At 37.8% G+C, this 20,143-nt stretch overlaps 1 long non-coding RNA gene across 1 annotated transcript; it reads left to right on the top strand.

Moving 5' to 3' along the window:
• Nucleotides 1-276: 276 nt before the first annotated feature.
• LOC135329111 (uncharacterized) lies at nt 277-17,356 on the top strand. Its single transcript, XR_010390328.1, has 4 exons — nt 277-353; nt 10,830-10,946; nt 15,757-15,793; nt 17,286-17,356. It is a non-coding gene; the product is annotated as an uncharacterized LOC135329111 (long non-coding RNA).
• The last annotated feature ends 2,787 nt before the right edge of the window (nt 17,357-20,143 follow it).

Genomic DNA, 20,143 nt, shown 5'->3' with positions numbered 1-20,143 from the left:
TGTTTTAGCAATATTCACTAAAATCCCTCTCTAAATGATAAACTTTGTTACCGTCTTTGACAAAATATTATAGTAAGTATAATTAACATACAAATGATAAACAGTATTCTGAAAGCAACAGAGGAAGTGTTTCCTGAAAAAATTTCAAATTTGTGGGTTTTATACCCTCAAAGTGAAGACATCCATCCAGTTAAGCTGATATCATTTCAGACTTGCAGAAAGAATTTACAAGTCTAACGAAAGGGTGGAAATGGAAATTATTGTTTTCATTTTACAGGTGAACAGCAGTGGCAGAGGGCGCAAAATCCACAAGAGGATTATAAAATCCAGCCTTCATTTGCAAACAATGTGAGGTAGGTGTGAAAAATGTACTTATACAAACCTTATGTCATGCAAATAATCAGAAGCAGATGCTAAACTAAACTTTGATAAGGTCCAGTTCTCAGCATTAATTAGCAAAGAATACAGGAGATCTAAATTAAAGCCCAAGAGGGATATTTGTTATACTTACATAACATCTGCAAGCATAATTTTCTTGCTGTGTTTTAGCAGTCACAAATGTTCTTTGTAATCCTCGTACATAATCTCGAATCATCACTTCTTCACCAGTAAAATATCGGTGTGGGGCAGCGTGACACAAGCGTGACCCAACAGCATGATAAATTGCTCAAAGAGGCAAGCTTACATCTGTGACCCCAGTGTCGCACGGGCTTGTATGTGTATTTAATTGTTTGAACTCTGGAATCTGCTAATCGCAGTAAGTGTTTTACTTTGAGAATAGGTTAAAGTATATATCAAGTCTGTGCAGAGTCATGGCTAGTTAGCCCCAGTGCAGGGCTGAGGGGAACACCATATCCCTTCTCACAGCAGCTGGTTCAGCTGAGCGCAGATTCTCACTGACGTTGCCCCGTCCATTTGAAAATATAATGGAAACAATTACTTGGCCGCGGCTGCTGTAAGGCAGCAGACAGAGGCAGGCACTCCTGGGTACCATCTCCATGCGAGCCACCCTTCAGGAGCCGCGTCTCTCTCAGCGGTCAGCATGACACCATGGCTGTGGGAACCTTCAGGCGACATGAGTCAGAGTCCAATTCTGTCTTGGTTTAGCTGGGATATCTGCTTCATGCATGACTACAATAGCTGAAATAAAGTAATACGACCACCAGTTTAATCTATTTTAATTCAATTGAATATTATAAGATAACTAAAAATGGGAACCATTGCTTTAGGCATCAAGGTTCATTGTGCAGTTGCAAGGTTTCAGCATGTTGCTAATTTATTTAAGAAGTGCCTCCTCAATTGTTTCACTGTGTAATCTACTATACTAAGTTGCTATTTTTCATGTTTAAGTATCCTTTATTGTTTGTTGAATCCCCCCCCCGCTTCCACAAGATTAGTCAGTTTATTGTCTAATAATTCTTTGCACTTTCAAAGAAAGAGAAATATTCAAGTCACGGTATTATAGTTGGCAGTATGCATCCAATCTGCTCCCAGAATGGAGTTTTTTCCACTTATAAATTCAGGAAGGCAAGTAATTGAAAACCTTTTGTAACAAAAATCCCATCAGTTTTGAACTGATAGCCCAAGCACAAACTTTCAGCCTGAGCTGATTTGAAATTGCCTGATAGTAAATGTACAAAATTGGGGGTGAAATTGTTAAAAGCTCACAGAGCATATCTGTTGCTCTTCCCCAAGTTTTCTCTTTACTTTTATCTGTAAAATATTGCTCTTAGTGTTGCTGCAAAGTGAAGACAATTATTCTGTAACACTGTATATTTGCTATAGCAGCACAGGGCTAGGATTCATAGCTGATTCACTCAATTACTGTTTTCAACAATATTCTTACCAGGATATTGCTTTTTGTACACCTAGGAAAACTGAATAAGATTAGATTGTATGCAAGATGAACTGTAAAGAAAAAAAAAAGCAATGAATAGTTATTGACTTTAAAAAACATAAATTGTTAATTTAAGACTTGATGTTGCTTTTTTTTTTTTTTAGTATCAGGAAAACAAAGGCATCTGAAAACAGTAGCACAGTCAACATTAAATCTATTACACAGCATATAAATTGCCTTTTACATGTTTCAAAACACAGCTGTGGTTCTAATTTTAGGAAAAAATAATCACATTTGTCTTATGCACTACATAGTAAAATATTTCTTATTCTGCCTCTTTTTTTATACCCATCCACACAGTAAAGAAAGAAAGAAAGTACAAATAAAGATGTATCAGCATTGAATCTTCTTAGGGGGTGAAGTCCTGAACTTGCAGAAGTCAGTGGGATTTTTACTGATGTCTTTAGTGAGCTAGGGTTTTGTGCCTGATATATTTTTATTTTTTTATTAATTCATACATTTCACAGTACATGAGAATTGACCACATATATTAAATATATTCAACTGATAGAAGAATAGACATTGGAGTGAAAGGTGGTTTGAGGCAGAATCAACTTTCTTATACTACTCTTTGCAGACTTTTTTTCTGACTTGTTCATAAAACCCTTCATAGATGGAGGTGCCATGTATGTCTTTGGCATGCTGTTCTTGTACTTTATTACCTTTTTAGTGAGAATATTTTACATAACATGTAAATAACTTGCAATTTAAGCCTGTTACTTCTTGTCCTACCCACAGTAAACACGGAATACAGTTCATTCCTGTTCTTTTCACAGCAGTCTTTTACAGTCACCTCTCACCATGAGATCCCTTAATTTTCTCTTCCATTCAGTAGAGGAACCTAAGTCTTCCAATCAGAGGTCATATTTTCTAGATTTCAGATGACTTGATAATCTGCTTTGGGCTTTGTCTAATTGACTGTCACCTTTCATGAATGTGATGCTCTTGAATCAGCTACAGTAGTAGCTACAGTACAGCCTATGTAATAAATTTCCAGAGTTCATAAGGTTTATTTCATGTATTTATGTCCAACGCCTCTGTTTGTACATGACATGTACAAATGTGCATATCGGTACAGTTGATTTTTTTTTTCTGCAGCAAGAAAATTTTAATTGCACTTTCAGCTGGAGGAGCATAACCCCATATTCTTTTTTTTGCAGAACAGTTGTCATCTGTATCCTGTATTTTCACAGTGGACTGAAAGTGGCACTTTGCACTTGTCCTTATTTGACAATATTGAATTTCTTTTCAGACTATTTCCTTGCTTTTCCAAGGTTCTTTTATACTATAATGATCTCCACTGAAGTACTACTCATCCATCTAATTTTATATCTTCTGCAAATTCAGTAAGCATATTTCCCATCATCTTAGCCAAGTCGTTAGTGGAAAATACTGATTAGTACTGGCCAAAAGCAGACCTCTAGGGAATCTCACTTGAGGCTTCCTTTCAGTTTGACAGAGAAGTACTGATAACTAATTTTTGAGTAACAACTTTTTGTGTACCCATTTTACAGTAGACCATGTTTTCTTAGCTTGCTTACAAGGATATTGTGAAAGTGTTAAATGTCTGACTGAAATCAAGATACATCACCTCTAATGCATTTTTCCCATATCTTAAAGGCCTGTTACCCTGCCACACAAGGAAATTAGGTTGGTTTGACATTATTCTTGATAGAGCTATGCTGGCTATAACCTACCACTGTTATTTTTAGGGGCTTATAAATCATTTATTTTAATGATTTGTTCCATTGTTTGGTAGAGAAAAGAAATTAAACTTTATAATATAAAATTGCAGACTTTGTTTAATCTCCTGGGTTTCACATTTTCAATTTCTAAATATAAAATGAGGTTAGAGGGTCTTTCAGAATCGCAGAATAGTTGGGGTTGGAAGGGACCTCTGGAAACCACCTGGTTCAACCCCATTTTCAAGCAGGGTCAGCTAGAGCAAGTTTCCCAGGACCATTGTCCAGTCAGGTTTTGAATATTTCCAAGGATAGAGACCCTCCAACCTCTCTGGGCAAGCTTTTCTGATGTTCAACCACCCTCACAGTTTTCTTATATTCAGACAGAATTTTCTGTGTTTCGGTCTTTGCCTGTCTCATCTTGTCCTGCCAGTGGGCACCACTGAGAGGAGTCTGGTGCTGTCACACCCTCCTATCAGCTAGTTATAAACATTGATAAGATCCCCTTGATCCTTCTCTTCCTCAGGCCGAACAGTCCCAGCTCTCTCAGCCTCTCCTTGAATGAGAGATGCTCCAGTCCCTTAATCATCTTTTCAGCCCTTTGCTGGACTCACTGCAGTATATCTATGTCTTTCTTGTACTGGGGAGTCCAGAACTGGACATGCCACTCCAGATGTCATCTCACCAGTGTGGAGCAGAGGAGAAGGATCACCTCCTTTGATCTGCTGGCTGGCAGTGCTCTGCCTAGCACAGCCCTGTTGGCCTTCTTTGCTGCATGGGCACATTGCTGACCCATGTTCAACTTATTGTTCACCAAGACTCCCAGGTCCTACTCTGCAAAGTTGCTTTTCAGCTGGTTGGCCCCCAGCCTGTATTGGTACATGGGTTATTTCTCCCCAGGTGCAGGACTTTGCACTTCTCTGTGTTGGACTTCATGAGTCCAGCCTGTTGAGGTCCCTCTGAATAGCAGTGCAATCATCTGGTGAATCAGCTGCTCCTCCCAGTTTTGTATTGGCTGTGAACTTGCTGAGGGTGCATTTGGTCCTATCATCTAGGTCGTTAATGAAGCTGTTAAATTATAAGCCCTAATATCAACCCCAGGGGGACACCACTAGGGACTGGCCTCCAGCTGGATTTCATGCTGCTGATGACAATCCTGTGAGCCCAGCAGTTCAGCTGGTTTTCAGTCCACCTCACTGTCTGCTTACCTAGCCTGTACTTCACCAGCCTGTTTATGAGGATATTATAAGAGGCAGTGTCAAAAGCCTTACTGAAATCAGGGTAAACAACATCTGCTGCTCTTCCTTCATCCACCAAGCCAGTTGCCTCATCACAGAAGGTTTTATTGTTGGTTAAGCGTGATTTCCCCTTAGTAAATCCATGCTGACTACTCCTAGTCGCCTTTCTGTCTTTCATGTGTCTGGAAATAGTATCCAGGATTAGTTGTTCCATCAGCTTCCCGGGAATCGAGGTGAGGCAGACCAACCTACAGTTCCCTAGCTCCTCCTTGCCCTTCTTGAAGATCTGGGTGACATTTGTTTTCTTCCAGTCCTCTGGAACCTCTCCTGATCACCTTGACCTTTCAGAGATAGTCAAGAGTGGCTTTGCAATGACATTGGCCAACTCCCTCAGCACTCGTGGGTGCAGCCCATGGACTTGTGTATGTCCGGTTTGTTTTAAGTATTCCCTAACCTGATCATCCTCCGCTAAGGGTACATCTTTGTTGCTCCAGACTTCCTCTCTGGTCTTAGGAGCTTGGAATTCCTGAAGGCCGGATATATCTGTTATAATGTCACCAGAAGAGAATCTTACACTTTCCAAAAGTATCCCAGCCTTTTTTGGGTTCTCTGGGATCTACAGTGCTATAAACAACAGTAAAAATTTAGTAAGTCTCGAGTTTGTGGTTTAGCTGAAATAGAAGTTGTTATAGTATTGAGAAGATAACACTGATTCCAACTGAATTATTCTTTTTAACAATACAGAATATCTGCCAAACAAATGGAAACCACTCACCATGGAGGAAAACTTCCTTTTAATTTTTAAATACAGCCTCACTAAATGGTAAGGCTGCTGGCAGGGAGCTGTCTAGTGCTTGCCAGAAGACTGTCAAGGGAATGGTAAATTAGCTAGTGACTGAGTTGTGCTATCCAGCAAGGGTAGTGATTCCCCATAATGACACTGCACATTCAGTGCCTAAGATATTACAGTAAAAAATGGCATAGCTCTTCAAATAACAAAGATATACAACTGCCGCATTTGCCAGTACAGAGATTGTTACTTCTGACATCTAAAGGGACTATAGATAGGAATTAAGTGAATTGCTTCAAGAGCTACAGTACAAATGCTCGGTGCCTAACAAACCAGAAATGAAACCAGAATAGAAGAAGCGTTTCACAGTAAGGACAGAGGATAGAGCTGAGGCATCCAAAGGGCCAGCTCTTCCTTAGAAATGTGCTGTTCCTCAGTCTTCAGAGGCGTGGAGTCACTGCGTGCCCAAAGTGGTGCTGGGAGCAGGTGAAGGCAGCGTAGGAGATGTTCTTGGCAGCTCTCAGTAGGTGACAGAGAATAAGTCAAGTAATTGCCAGATAGTTCCTGTGTATGTATTAATTAGTAGGAATAATACAAATTTTATCAGTTAAATGATATTACTTGTGTCTTCTCTTTTGCAAAACATCACGGTTAACTTTTCCTGGTATGTTTTGATAATTGTATTGTTTTCAGGCACATCTAAAGTGTGCTGAATTGAATGTGAACAGGTCTCACCATCACAATTTCTTGGTGCTTTGTATAATTCCATAATTCCTTTGAAGAGGATTAACCACAAAACATGGATGAAATGTATGTACGTGCCCTGAATCTTGTACTGATACAGACTGGAGATCGTTTAAGCTGACCTATCTCTAGGCAGGTAACTGCAGCACCAAAGTTAGGATTAGAGCTCCCTAAAGTTGCTATTCTGAGAGATTGGACAGACTGATATTTATGTACAGTTTAGGATAACCAGATATCCAAATTAATCACTTTGGTTAGGTGCTTAAGGAGGTGAATGGATCTGGGTGCTACTGACCAAGATCATTTTACTTTAATGAGGTTATGTCATTGCATTTGAATTTGGCAATGTTTAGTGGTTCTACCTCTTTGGGTTAATTTGTGTGTGTGGAATCCAGGGTCAGAAATATTTTTATGTTATGGTTATGCTTCACCTAATGATGGAAAGTCAGATAAAAGTGTCTTCCACATGTAGGAAGATTTTTCAACAATAAAGAGCAAAGTCAGTGACCAAGGAATATGTCTTTTCAATGACCTTTTTGTACACTGTATTCGATACAAACAAAGAGTGCTATACCAGCATATGTTTTCAGCACAATGCATGGTTTGCTAATGTTAACAAGAGCAGGAACTACTTGTGCAGTTCACTTCAAACATTGCAAAGGTGTCTCTGGTAGGACAGTTTCCAGATATTGCAACTTTAATTCACTTAAAATTTGTCTACAAGCAATTGTCAGTTGATACTGGCTTCAGTACATATATAAGAATGTTAAATATAACAAAGCTTTACCTGAAATCATTTGTATCAACTTTGTTTATGAGAAATCAGTAATAGGATAGACTTTAATTGAACTTTGCACATAAGCACTGATATTCTGCATATGAACGCATCAAATTTTTTGAGTTTATATTTGCTCCAGAAAAAAATGTTTTATTTATGTCACTGAGCCCAGAAACAGCATATACTGCAAAATTGATTATATCTGTCTTTGATTTACCTTGGGATTTACTGCTCTAATTTTTTCCTAACTCATTGTCAACATAAGATTTTTTGCGACTCACAATACTGAACAGAATTGGAGAGAAGCACAGCAGTGCTTATCTGCATCCTGGGAGAGCCTGTGCTTGTACGCCTGTGGTGTAAGCAGTGGGACTGCTCTTACAAGCTCTGAAGCAATTTGGCCTCCTAAAACTGAATACTTGTGTGGTGAACAAAGAACATGAACAATGATATATACAATGCCAGTATAGGTGGTAAGCAAGCAGTTTTTAGAAGCAGAATAGTTTTATGGGTGATACACTAGAGAGATGTCTTTGTAATACCTCGTTAAAGATTCTCCTTTACTTTTTCCTCAAGGCTACATGTTTGGAACAGCTCTCATTATGCTTGGATCTAACATTTCATTCAGCTGTGCAAACTGAAAGGAAATGAATAAACATTGACTGAGAATGAGATGGGTATTTTGTGTTATCATATCAGACAAGCAGGAGAGACTGAGTGTTGCTGAAATAATTATTGTTGGTATGTGTGCATACTTATTAGAGACACAAATCTGAAAAACTGAGAAAGCTCTAACTAGAGGTGTCTGTTGTTTGATAACAGCAGCTGCAGATGCCTCACACCCTTTAAAATGATCTTTACATTCTTACTGCTAATGGATTTTTTCCTATGGGAAAGCCAATGAGCTATCTAAAACAATGAAACCGTAAGGCTGTTTTGAGTTTCTTCAAAAACTATGTTGTTCTTATAAAATACCTTAACTCTTCTCCCAGGCTCAGACACTTCCTTGTATTCATCCTGTTGAATTATTATTTGTTAGATATTCTTGAAGAATAAGCTACTTTCACATGGCTAAATTAAGAGGACTGGAATCCTTCATAGTTACTCTGTAAAGACTGAACTGTTGTATAATTGGTGAACTAGGAGAATACCTGAGGGTGCTCTTTTCATCTTCTGAGGGATTGCTATAGCAATCTGAATGTCTCTGCCTTAAATTGAAAATATTATAATAAAACTTAAATAGTGGGCCAATTTTTGCACTCAGGAGAACTCAAAAAGTCATACCGCATTCAGTAGGTAGTATTTTTAATTAAAATTTTTGGTTTTTGGAGCCAAATATTTAACAACATTGTAAAACAGTTTTAAAGGTTTTTGTGTATTTGATACATACTCTGAATTAAACAAAGGTTCAAAACCTCTGTTGAAGTAAAGTGATGCTATAGATCTAGGGAACTATGCTAATTCCTACCAGTTGGACATCTGATATAATGTATTCCACAAGTTCATCCCCCATCACCGAAAATTAGTTGTACCATTGGATGTGATTATTCCAGAAGTCAGATTAGAAAATTTCAGTGGCCAGAAGTCTCGTGTGGTGTATTCTTGGAGGTTTAGTTCCGAGCGGAGAGAAGTGCAAGTTACTCTTCCACTGCTGAGGAAGTCGATGCCTCCTAGACAGGCTTTAGGAGAAATTCCAGATTTATAACTAAGTGTATAGTAACATCCAGAATTTATCACAAAATCTCTGTTCCTACTCTTGTGTTTGGCTATGGGAGGATACTTTAAGTGGTTGTTACTACACCACAAGTGCCTGTTGGATGGAAATGTATCTGGGAGTGCCATAGTCAAATGAGCTACTGTCTCAGTTGCTTTGGCCAAAAACCCTGCTTGGAGATTGGGCCTGATGGTGCCATTTGGACTTTCTTGTAGGTGCTTTGTGGGCTTTAAAGGACCCCTTCCTCCAGTTAAATATGAGAGTTAGATGCCAGCATCTTTCTGAAAATATTACTGCAACTTCTCTCTGGGCAGATGCTTCATTACCCCATGTCACTTAACATGATTTACGTTAATAGTAAATAATAGCCTGAGAGCATTCAAAGTGGTTCCCAAATTTTATGATGTTGCTTCTCAGTGTCACTGAAAAGTATTTGAATATGATTTTTTTTTGTTTTCAGATATTCTCTAGTATGTCTATTGTAAGAATATTAATGGTATTGCTTTGTGTCCTCTTAGATTTGAATAATGAGAAAAACAGAATGCGTATCATTCTGAAGATATGTGCAGGGACAGAGGTGCCATTCCAGAGGTACCGAAGCAGTGCTTTTTCTATAGCTATTTACTATGGCTCTGATGCCTTGGCAAGGTAACCATGCTAGCTCACATTAGGGAGGCAGTGCGGTATTGTTTCTGTGTATCTGACTATTGTTCTGTGAAGTTATACATAGCTCTGATTTTTTCTTTGTTTAAAAAACAAACAAACAAACAAGCACACTCTATTTCAGCTCCAGAAATAAAGTCTGCTAACTGAAGAAAAACCTCTGATTTCTGTGCTGACTGAGTAAGGGATTTAAAGGATTTTGCATGGAATACTTTTTCCAGGCATCTTCATAGCTTGTGGCCCATGTATCCATTAACCACTCTCGTAATACTTGAACGTATCTGAACACAAAGTTTATGGCCAAACAGAAAAACCCATGGCCTGCTGCTGTTGCATGATGAAAAGACATGCTTGTCTTGAAACTATTCTTCAAGTAATAAGCAGAAACTGTAGCCATCAGAATCTACAAGAAAAAAAAGCGGGGGGAGGAATTTGAGCTTTAGGATTTCCATGCTACTATTTGATTTATTTATTAGTGGCTTAGAGCAAAATCTGGAAGCAAGATAAAGCTGCAAGGCAGTTCTAGTTGTAGGAAATACAGATTTTATGCTGGGCTAATGCCATCCATTCGTCAGTAGCCGTATGTGGAGCATGTATGTACAGCGCTCCAGAAAGAAGAAAGCAGTCACCAAGGACTTGCTTTGATGCAGCCATATGTAGGAGGATCTCTCAATAAGTATCTAGCTTTTGAGCCTGTCAACAGACTATAAGTTTTATTCCTGAGGACTTTGAATTTACAAAACATTTTAGATGCCTGTAAAATAGACAATAGATATCAGTCAAGACAATCTATCGAAATACTGTTTCAGTTTCTACCTTTTCTTATAGATTTCAGTGGGGAGGGAACAGAATTGAAGCTTTTGATTGTTAATTTTGCTTTTTGATTATCTTTCAAATATGAATCATATGATTATTGAGCTTCTGTAATGATTAATTCATTATTCTGTGTTTGGAAAACCTGGACATTAATTTTAGTCTATGCCTTAAGCATATCTGTATATAAAAAAACTTACATTTCCATTTTACATTTGAGATGTCATCATTTAGTAAGTGAATTTGAAATACATGTCTATGAAATGTAAAAGGTAAGTTACTAACACGAATGAAGTCTAGTCTCCTTTCTGTATTAGTTAATCAGAGCATCAGATGTTCAGTAATTTGTTTTATTATAAAACTATCAGTGGTTTGTTTTTACCAGAGTCTAGTGAGGGGAAATGTTTCCCTTGGCTTATTATGGAATATAATTTTAATAATCCCCTTCTACTGCAAAAAAACTTTCTATAGGAAATGTATAATTACAATAAACTGTGTCTATTTCCACAGGTCTCTTTCTGTAGATGACAGATGATCTGTGCAGCATATCCAGAATGTTAATAAGTGTACACCTGCTACACAGCCATGGTATGAAATGTAAATATAATTTCCATTCCAGGAAAACAAGTAAGTGTTTTGGAAGTTTGCCACATACTTAATTTTAAGCCAAGCTTGATGAGGTACTGGGTTGCTCAGGGACTTTCAACATATTCCTACCATTTAATGAGGTTAACAAAATCGTTCACCATCTAGAAAAAGTTCCTTTATCATGTAGACCCAAATATATGTGCACAGAGGCCAATAGACCTACTCTAGTGACTGTAAATCAATGGTTAGCTGTAGGGAAGTAGGGCAAGAACTGTCTTTCAGAGTCTTTATTGATCTACTGAAATATGAGTGAACAGATAATGGCACAAAGCTATGTATTGCCCACTGTCCTCACAGGAAAATAGGAGCAAGAGGCAGTGTCTCTGGGAGGAGATATGGCACATGTATGTGAATGGCTGTTCTTCAGTATTGTTTTCCTTAATTTATCTGATCCAGTTTGCACTTTGTAGTCACCAAGGTGCGCAAATAAAGTGGAGTTAGAAGAGGAGAAAGCAGTATTCATTTTTGCGGTAGCCTCTTACTCCTTTCTTCTCTACAATGACAAGGGAATTCCAGGTTGCAATGTTTAGCATACATGTATGCTTATTCTCCCAGGATGTAGGAAAACCTACTCTGGAGATGTTAACCATGATTAGGAAAACAATCAGACTCAGAGTAGGCTGGAGGTCATTAAGGAAGAGGAACAGAGTGTACAGTTCTAAGTTTGCTGTATAAGAATGCAGTGGTAAATCACTCTTCATTCCATAGCTAAGGGAAAGGCAGATATTCATCCTCTGCATCTTTTTGTAGTGAGAAATGAAATTCAAACTGCCTAGGTCTCCATCATGTACTCTAATGCACAGAAGTCTAGGAAAGACAGTATGCAATTGCAAGAAAGCAAATTAGCGGTGACACTCTAGAGCACAGGAAAATCCAGTTAATTAGAAATGGATTTTGTGAGACAAAACACTGACTGAGTTTGAATTTATTCAGATTTTGTTTGACATACAACACTGTAACTAACAGGTTAAAAGGAATCTATTTTCTTCCTCTTTGCGATTGGATCAATAAAATAATTTTATTGTCTGTCACCTGATACTTCATCGCTAAATAATACGTTTGTTCAATAATATTTAGTATTTCATAGAGGGAAAAGGAAAGAGTACAGCTTTTTTCTCTTATATAGAGCTTGTAAATTTACCTTTTATTTTTCTCCAGATGAAAAATGACTGTGATAGTCTCTGACTTTTCAAAATAATTTTTATGCAATCTTCTAAAGAAAGCCCAGTATTACAGCTACTGTCTCTTCTAGTTCAAAGAAGCATAAAAGAAAGCAACAAGGAGAAAGGATAGATACAGGAGGAGGCAGTTTTTTCTGACTATTCTTAATACATTATTTTTTCTTCATACTGTGACAGTTTAAATTTATGTACATTGGTACTGTCAATGCAATACGTATCCATCATAAATGCTGTATAAAGTCTAAAACAGAAAAACATTACAGCTTTAGGAGGGAAGGATTATGAACATTCATCTGAGCCTGAGTATTGATGAAAAGAGATCTAGATTTGTTCCAGTCACAGTTAAAAATAGTGTCAATTACAGTTTAACTATATATTTTGATGAAGTAATTTCAGATAACCAGACACCATGCAAAACAAACTAGCTATTTTAGTGGAATGCATAAAGTAATCACAGTTGATGATTTTACAGTGAACTGAAGTGAATGAATGAACTTTAATATTAGTAAACCTTCACTGGACTTCTTGTTCTATGAATATAATTAACATTACAGTGCACATTTAATCTATTTGTCTTATCTGTCCCAACTGTCAATGCTATTCAAGGTACAGAAGTTCAGATTCTTGTGTTTCTGTCTACAATATGGTACGTCCTGAAGCTATCAGGCATATTTCCCTGCTTCTCAAATAGTCGAAAAGGGCTTGGGTGAGTGCTAAGGAATACTTGTCCAGCGTCATAAGAGTCATAAGAGTCTGAATTGTTTCCTGCCAGAAATTAGAAGAAGTAGCGAGTGGAGACCGTTGCTTTAATCTAGAAAAAGATGGAGGCATTAAATTTTGGTAGCCCTTTTCAACTGTAATATATCTCCTGGGGCTGCTGTGTTCAGGTAGTGATTCCCCACATTATTGAATCCTGTGCTGTGTTATGTTTGGCTGTTGTGGTATGACAAGAACAAAACTTACCCTGAGCCAGCATATGGTTCTTTCAGGACTAAATGAAAAGTGTTCTTGGCACTGATGGGCAACATGTGCGATGCACAGTAATCAGAAGGTATCAACTCCCTGCAGTTTTCCTAGTGAGGACAGTTTAGCTTTTGTCCTATTACGAAGTAGGCCTGGCTGTAAGACTGGGAATTGCAGCTGCTGTCAGACTTAGCAAAGGCAAGTCCTGTTCTTTGCTGTATCCTGCTCTCTGTTGCTTTTCTTTGAAATAGTCTCTAAACTATGCTGTTTACTGTATCTTATTACCTAGTCATCTAGTTACTTATCAGGTGCTGCACCCAACACCAGTGTATTATTTAGTAATGACTTGCAGTACTAATTTCTGTCAGAGCTGAATTTTTCTTTGACTCTTACATGGGAAATGAGCCCAAATAAGAAACTGAGTCCATACTGTTAGCTTAGGTACAGCTTTAGAATGGTTAAGAAAAGAATACTACTAGGTTCATTAGAAAATGTGCCCTCACTCAGTGAATTAAATGTTTTTTAGTAGCTTTATGAATTTGGAAACTGTTGCAGGAAATGGGCTAAGAGCAGGTCCATACAGAACAGTAAAAGGCTCCTGTGAGGTCAGGAAGGAGAGAGCTGTTCTTGAAATCACATGCACCGGCACATTTCTCATTCATTTCTCCTTTAGTATTTTAGAGACTAATGCTATATCTCCTGCAGAGTTTTAGCTCCATCAGCACAGAATATAGTATTGAACTATGTTTTCTAGGCTAAGCAGATAGTGTAGGTGTAAATTCAGGCCTGAGGCATTTATACTGGTGAATAATCTGATTTGTTACTGTACATGGTGTTCCTGTGTGGTACGATGCATTCCCTTTCATTGTAATGTTCGGTCTTGTGTAATCTGAATTCCATAAAAGCAAATTTTACTTTTCTGTCTTCTTAATCCTGTCTTAAAACCAAACAATCTAAAAATCCCCCAATCATTAATTGAAAATACTTGTTGCTAAAAAATGTGAAGAAACTAAGAAAGCCATATGAAAAAACAGAGCATTTGAAATTGCTATAATGTTGAGGAGGATGCTGTTAAACTAGCCATCAAAATGAAACAGCAAAGGTACATTAAAATATAAAATATGAAATGTTTAACTATGAGAAGTCAACATAGAAAATGCCTTAAGGAAATTCCTCAAAAAGCTGAACAGTTACACCAGAAATGTTATATGTACATCCACCCATCTTTATTCATGCAACAAAATTAGACTGCCTCTTCAGCCACCATCACTCCTTCATTGGAAACAAAATGCTCTTTCACTATTTGTACAGCACTGAATATTTGCTAAGCCCACTGAGGATGGCAGATATCCCTAGAGAAAAGAAGGAATAGGACCAAATAGGACCAAAATAACATTATCTTTCCAGGACACTGGGACTCTTCAATGCGTAATGCATGCACTCAGCAGCAAAAGTTCTGAAGCCCATATCAGACAGGAAGAGAACTAAATGAGAAGCTATTGCTCTAGGTGATATATCCTTAAATTAACTTTCTCAGAGAATAGCACTGAACATAATTGGCATTCTAATGAGCAATGAAAGTATATCAAATATCTCAGTATCTTAGAGAAACAACTTTAATATTTGATGATGTATATAAATTTAATGACATCTGAATACTGAGTCTGCACCTCTCTGATTTTGAGAGGTGAAGAAGGAGGATTGGTTCCTTCTGAGATAGTAGCTTTTTCTTTGTTCTGCAGCCTATAGGGAATATTTTCCTGTTTCAGGATCTACCCTGAGTGAGTGAGTGCAGGTTTGGCTGGGTAAAGACAGAGAAGTATGCTGGGACCAGGCACATTCTTTCCTGCTGCCTTTGTGGGATACAATGAAATACTAATTAAGGTTGAAGTATCAGAGTAGTATGTTTAGACTTAGAAATAGGAGTCCTGGGGAGTATACCTTTCGAGGACTTAACTTTCTCTTAGTGTGAGCTATCACCAAGTTTGATTAGCGAGGAGCAGAGAGAGATGGTGAGATACCTGTGTCTGGTCCCCGAAGCTGCTTACCAGTGATGTGAATGGGTAAGAACCTGCTGGAAGAAAGTGCTGCCTAAGAATGGAAGCCCACAGTCTGCTGTTGGTAGTGCAGAAACGCGCTGTTCCACCTGCCTTGATAGAAGAATCCTTGTGGAGATTAAGCCAGTCCTTTTGCAGTGGAAAGATGGCTAACTAGCACTGATGAGCTTATATCTACCAGTTCCTGAACTGCGAAATTCCCAGTATGCTGACTGTGTCACCTGCAGTTTCTGCCAACCAGTGCAGCTGTGGCATGGATGACATGATAAAGTTAAGAACTGTCTCTCATTCATAGTGGCATGGCAAATCTCTCTCACTTATTTACATGAAGTGAAATGTGCTAGCTTTGTGGTAGTAGTTCTGAAGCAACAAGGTCCTCATTTAATGATACCAGTCTGTATTACAGTTTTAATATTAATATTTCAGTTATTTTGAAATTGAAAGTATTTGATCCTATTAGTCTACAATTTCAACCTCTATGTGCAAAATATATTTGGGGTGAAAGAGTCTTCTCATGTTTGACGTGGATTTGTTTTTTGAAGCTATTGAAATATTTTACATCTTATGTCTGCTTTCTTCTCCTTTTAGAAGGTGTTTTAGAAGAAATATTTTCTCTGTCTGTTGGGTAAGTTCATACAACATAGCACAAACTCTTTTCATAATCTTTTTATATTTGGGTCTGTATTTATTGACATCTTTCATTTTCTACCAATACTGAGATAGTTTTAGGGCAGTTCTGATGTAATCCCCATCTTGTATTCCTAACCATTGTGTTACTTGCATTACAAGTTACACTAAGAAAAGTGCTCGTCTCTGGGAATTTTTCTCATGGTTTGATCTTGCTAAAGTTCTTGAAAATACTTAAGTGATTTAAAGTAGGCTCCTCAATATCCTCTTGACTTAGGGAGATTAAAACTAATTTTTTTAAGAATCAGCAAGTTATTTTGCTAAAGAGTGCGCCAAGAATGATAGCTGATAGTTCTTTCACAAACATAATCCCTTACAGCATTCTTTCTATCTATGTATGCACAGAGTTGCTGATGACTGAATGAGAATAGGATTTAATGGGATTTAGTAGTACTCTCAGTCGCAAGGCTGAACTTAGTATGCAAGTTCTAGTGGGAATTTTCTTTCCAAAAGATATTTTTATTAGTATTAAGCATTTTAAAGTGTATGAAATAGAGATCTAGCTCTCAAGTAGAGAAAATAAGTCTTGTAAAAGTATTACTGCATTTAAATGTAGGCCTTTATAGAAGCTGCATACTAAACTCATAAAGATAAAATGTGAGGTTATTCCTCTTAAGGCTTTGAAGTATCTGTCCTCTCTCTTGTTATTGACTATTTTATACAGTCTTTGAATTTATGCTTGATAGTCTCAGGAAAGCAGAATATAATTATCTGTGACTAGTCAATTGTAAAGAAGGATGAAGTAACTGTCAGCTACTGGGCATTTGTCTCCATAGAGTCTGAACCTCCCGCATATTATGTCTAATTATTATCAGTGGTCCCGAGGATGTCCTCTACTTCCATGAGTGACAGCTTTGACACCGCTTCCTCACCCTCATCTGACAAAGCAGATATGATGTTAGCTATAAAACTGACTAATTGGATTAGGCTTATACCACCTCAAGACACCTTTGAAGCTGGCCCACCATCTTTTCCTAAAAAAGCCTTAATGACTGTGAACAACACAACTGACACTGGTTTAGCAAGTTTTGCTTCTGTAATGGATTATTAGCCTGAGAATACCTTTTTAGTACCTCTGAAAATTGTAGCTGAATGCTAGGATAGCATCTCAGACAGTATTAAGCGATGTTAATAGATGGAATTCAGTAATTATTTTTGTGTTAAGGACAAATGGTTAAAAATTAACTAAATGTTGATATCTTATATGTATTATCAAAAGACAGCCTATAAAGTAACCACCTCTTAAGAATCCGTATTATCTGCTTTTGAATAACACAAAGTCATGCTATGTGTGGACTTGTTTTTTAAAAATCTGAATGGAAAGAGCTGCAAATGCTTCAGATCTTAATATATCATAGAATCATGCAGTCGAAGAGTTTTAGGCAATAATGAAGAATGCATTACCCAATATGACCTTTCCTATTTCACAGACCATTGCACTTCTCCAAAAGTGACTCTGTGTGGAGTCCCACAGCTTGGGAGTGACTGAGGCAAAGCTGGAGTTCACACGTATGTTGACATCACTGGGCCAGAAATCTTCTCAGTCTGTTCTTTTACAACTCCATTGATTCTAAGTGTTCTGTCTTTAGAAGTTGTTCCTTAACATCCCCTTTTAAATTAATGCAGTGTTGCCTACCTAAGAGTGAAAATGGAAAACAGACCATTTACTAAACTGATATCTAATTATTATGTCTAATTACTTGAAATGCTAAGTGCCCTTGTCAGTAATTCAGTGAAGCACCTTGTAAAAGGGGCTCAGAAACGATATAGAAGTGGTCCTAGTACTGTTAATTACTGATAATTCCGCTGATAATGTTGATAGGTGGATTCAGACAAGGCCATGTTCAAGCATGACAGTGGAGCCAATTTGTATGTCAATATATGTAAATGTACGCTAATTTAAATGGGTTATTTGGCAAGCCAGAGGAATCCCTGTTTAGCAGCAGATGAGCAAGGTATCCCGAAAGAATACAAATTAGAATAAAATTTTAGAACAGCCTGATTAACTTTATTGAGGCCTGCTGTAGCTGTCTGCTCATTTATCAAAATTTCTGCAGTAAATCTCTCCTGTCTCCCCCAACTAATTTCTGGGAGGTCATGTGGCAAATGTTTAAAGATCCCGTTAATGAGGTTGTGCCACCAAGCGGACTAGTTAGGCAGCGGCATGAGACTTTGGCAAGCAGGGTTTATCCTTTCAGGCAGAAGCTGCTTGTGCTTAGTAAGGCTGTTTTCTTACAAAGCTTATTACACTTGCAGTTTGCTTGACTGTGTTAAAGATGATCCTTTGATTATTCTGGTGAGCAAGGGAGGAGCGTTGTGACCCCTCAGGAACAGCTTTACAGCTTCCGTAGGACGACTGTATCCCCATTCCGACCTAGCAGTGGTGCTTCCAGGGCAGCGGGGTCTGTGGCCGTCCCCTTACCTGTGGTGGGCTGCAGCCCCTGCACGGCATGACAGACTCTGCTCAGGGAGGAAGAAACATCTCAAGTTCTGGGAGTCGGACTAGCAAGGGGGTAGTTTTCTTGTGTTCTGTGTTCTTGGATTTTTTTGCTCCTTCTGGTTGGTATTGCTTCATTGAGTGTAAAAGCGTTTGCCCAGAGCTGCCAGATCCTCTCCAGGCATGGGCTTAAACACTGTGTAGAATTGAGGTACAATCATGTATCTATATTTACATCTGCATCTATGTCTATGTCTGTATTATCTGTAAAATCAATTCTGTGCTTTTTCTCTCTGCAAGCTAGGAAGAAAAACATAAATGTGAAATTTATTTAGCTCTTTTATCCAGATTTATGTGATGCACTGCATATACCAATTTCTAATTTGCATCTTCAATGTAAGATCATATTACACTGGGTGGTGTAAAATATTCCATTTCCTTATCTGTTTCCTAACTCTGTTTTAATATTATGAAAAAGCAGCATTCCATGCTCATAATTGTATGATATTCTGGGTGTTTTTTTGTGAGCCAGTCTAATGACATAATAAATATCCATTTTTATAGGATATTTTTATTTTATATGATACATAAATATCCAGTTTCATAATTATCTAGGCATATGTCCCACATACTGTCTTTCAGTAAATACTAATAAAATCAACTGAATTGGTATTTACTCTAGTATATTTTGTTGAATAACTATAATGCAGTGCTGTTAAGTTAGTGTATTGTGAAACACTGTCCATTGGGATCACTTCATTTATTTTAATATGTTACATTTTACCATGTTTATTGTCTTTCAGATTGGGGGCTATGCTGTATACAGTGCCATTTGTCTGTTATGTGTAGTCATACCTCCATACTGTTAAAATAACAGCATATTAACATTTGACATAGGAGTGCAATTTAGTCTTTCAAAGTGAAATTCATTCCTGGGCATAGGGCCAGGATGAGGCCTGTGAATCTCCCAAGTCCTACTTCAGTTCTCAATCTAGTGTAAAAGCATACAAAAATTGTCCTGTTTTCCTCCCTCATTTAGCCTGGTGAACAGAACCGCTTTTGTGTACATTTTGCTGATGAGGTCTGTACTCTGAAGTGAAGGGAGCTAGTCCAGAGATGTAATAGCCCAAAATACATGTAGATACCCAACTCTCCTTCATTTTGAGTCACAAGACTCAAGTAACTCAAGAGAGGCAATGACTCCAGTTACATCACATATGCACCCTATTTATCAACCTACCTCAGCTGTTTATGGGGCATCTTTTCTTCTTTGGGAAATAGATCATTTATTCGAGGGAGTCACCTGAATATCATGTATAATCTTCAGTCCACATGAAAAGAAAGCCCTCTTTCATCGTGTATCTTTGGTTGCTGCTGTATTACTATGACTCGATATGTTTGTGGGAAAAAAAAGATCATTAAATCATTAAAATTAAATCACTACACAATTAGAGTATACACTAGAAAACATTCCCATCTGGAAAGGAATTCTTCAAGAATTCTCTTCCTTGCTGCTTTCAAACAAGCTCACAGTTTTGCTAAATACTTTGTCAGGAATAGACTTCCTGGACTCCAAACTGAACCAAAAAGGACTAACTTTAACATATCTACGACCATCAAAAGAAATCCATTCATCATACAAATCTACCAGCATATCTCTACAATACTGCAATACTTCTTTCTTCTGCAACTCCCTTGCCCCCCAAATTCCCAAATCCCACATCTGCACTTCCAGGAATAACATTCAGATCAACCAAATGCCACTGCAAAAATGATGCTGGTGAAACTAAACAGCCACTATGCACCAGAATGAAATTATAGACAATCTGTGAAGGGCAGATGCATGCAGTT

This window comes from Dromaius novaehollandiae, chromosome 8 (assembly GCF_036370855.1).
Source record: "Dromaius novaehollandiae isolate bDroNov1 chromosome 8, bDroNov1.hap1, whole genome shotgun sequence".
In the NCBI taxonomy this organism is placed as follows: domain Eukaryota; kingdom Metazoa; phylum Chordata; class Aves; order Casuariiformes; family Dromaiidae; genus Dromaius; species Dromaius novaehollandiae.
This window is presented reverse-complemented; position numbering and strand designations above follow the sequence as displayed.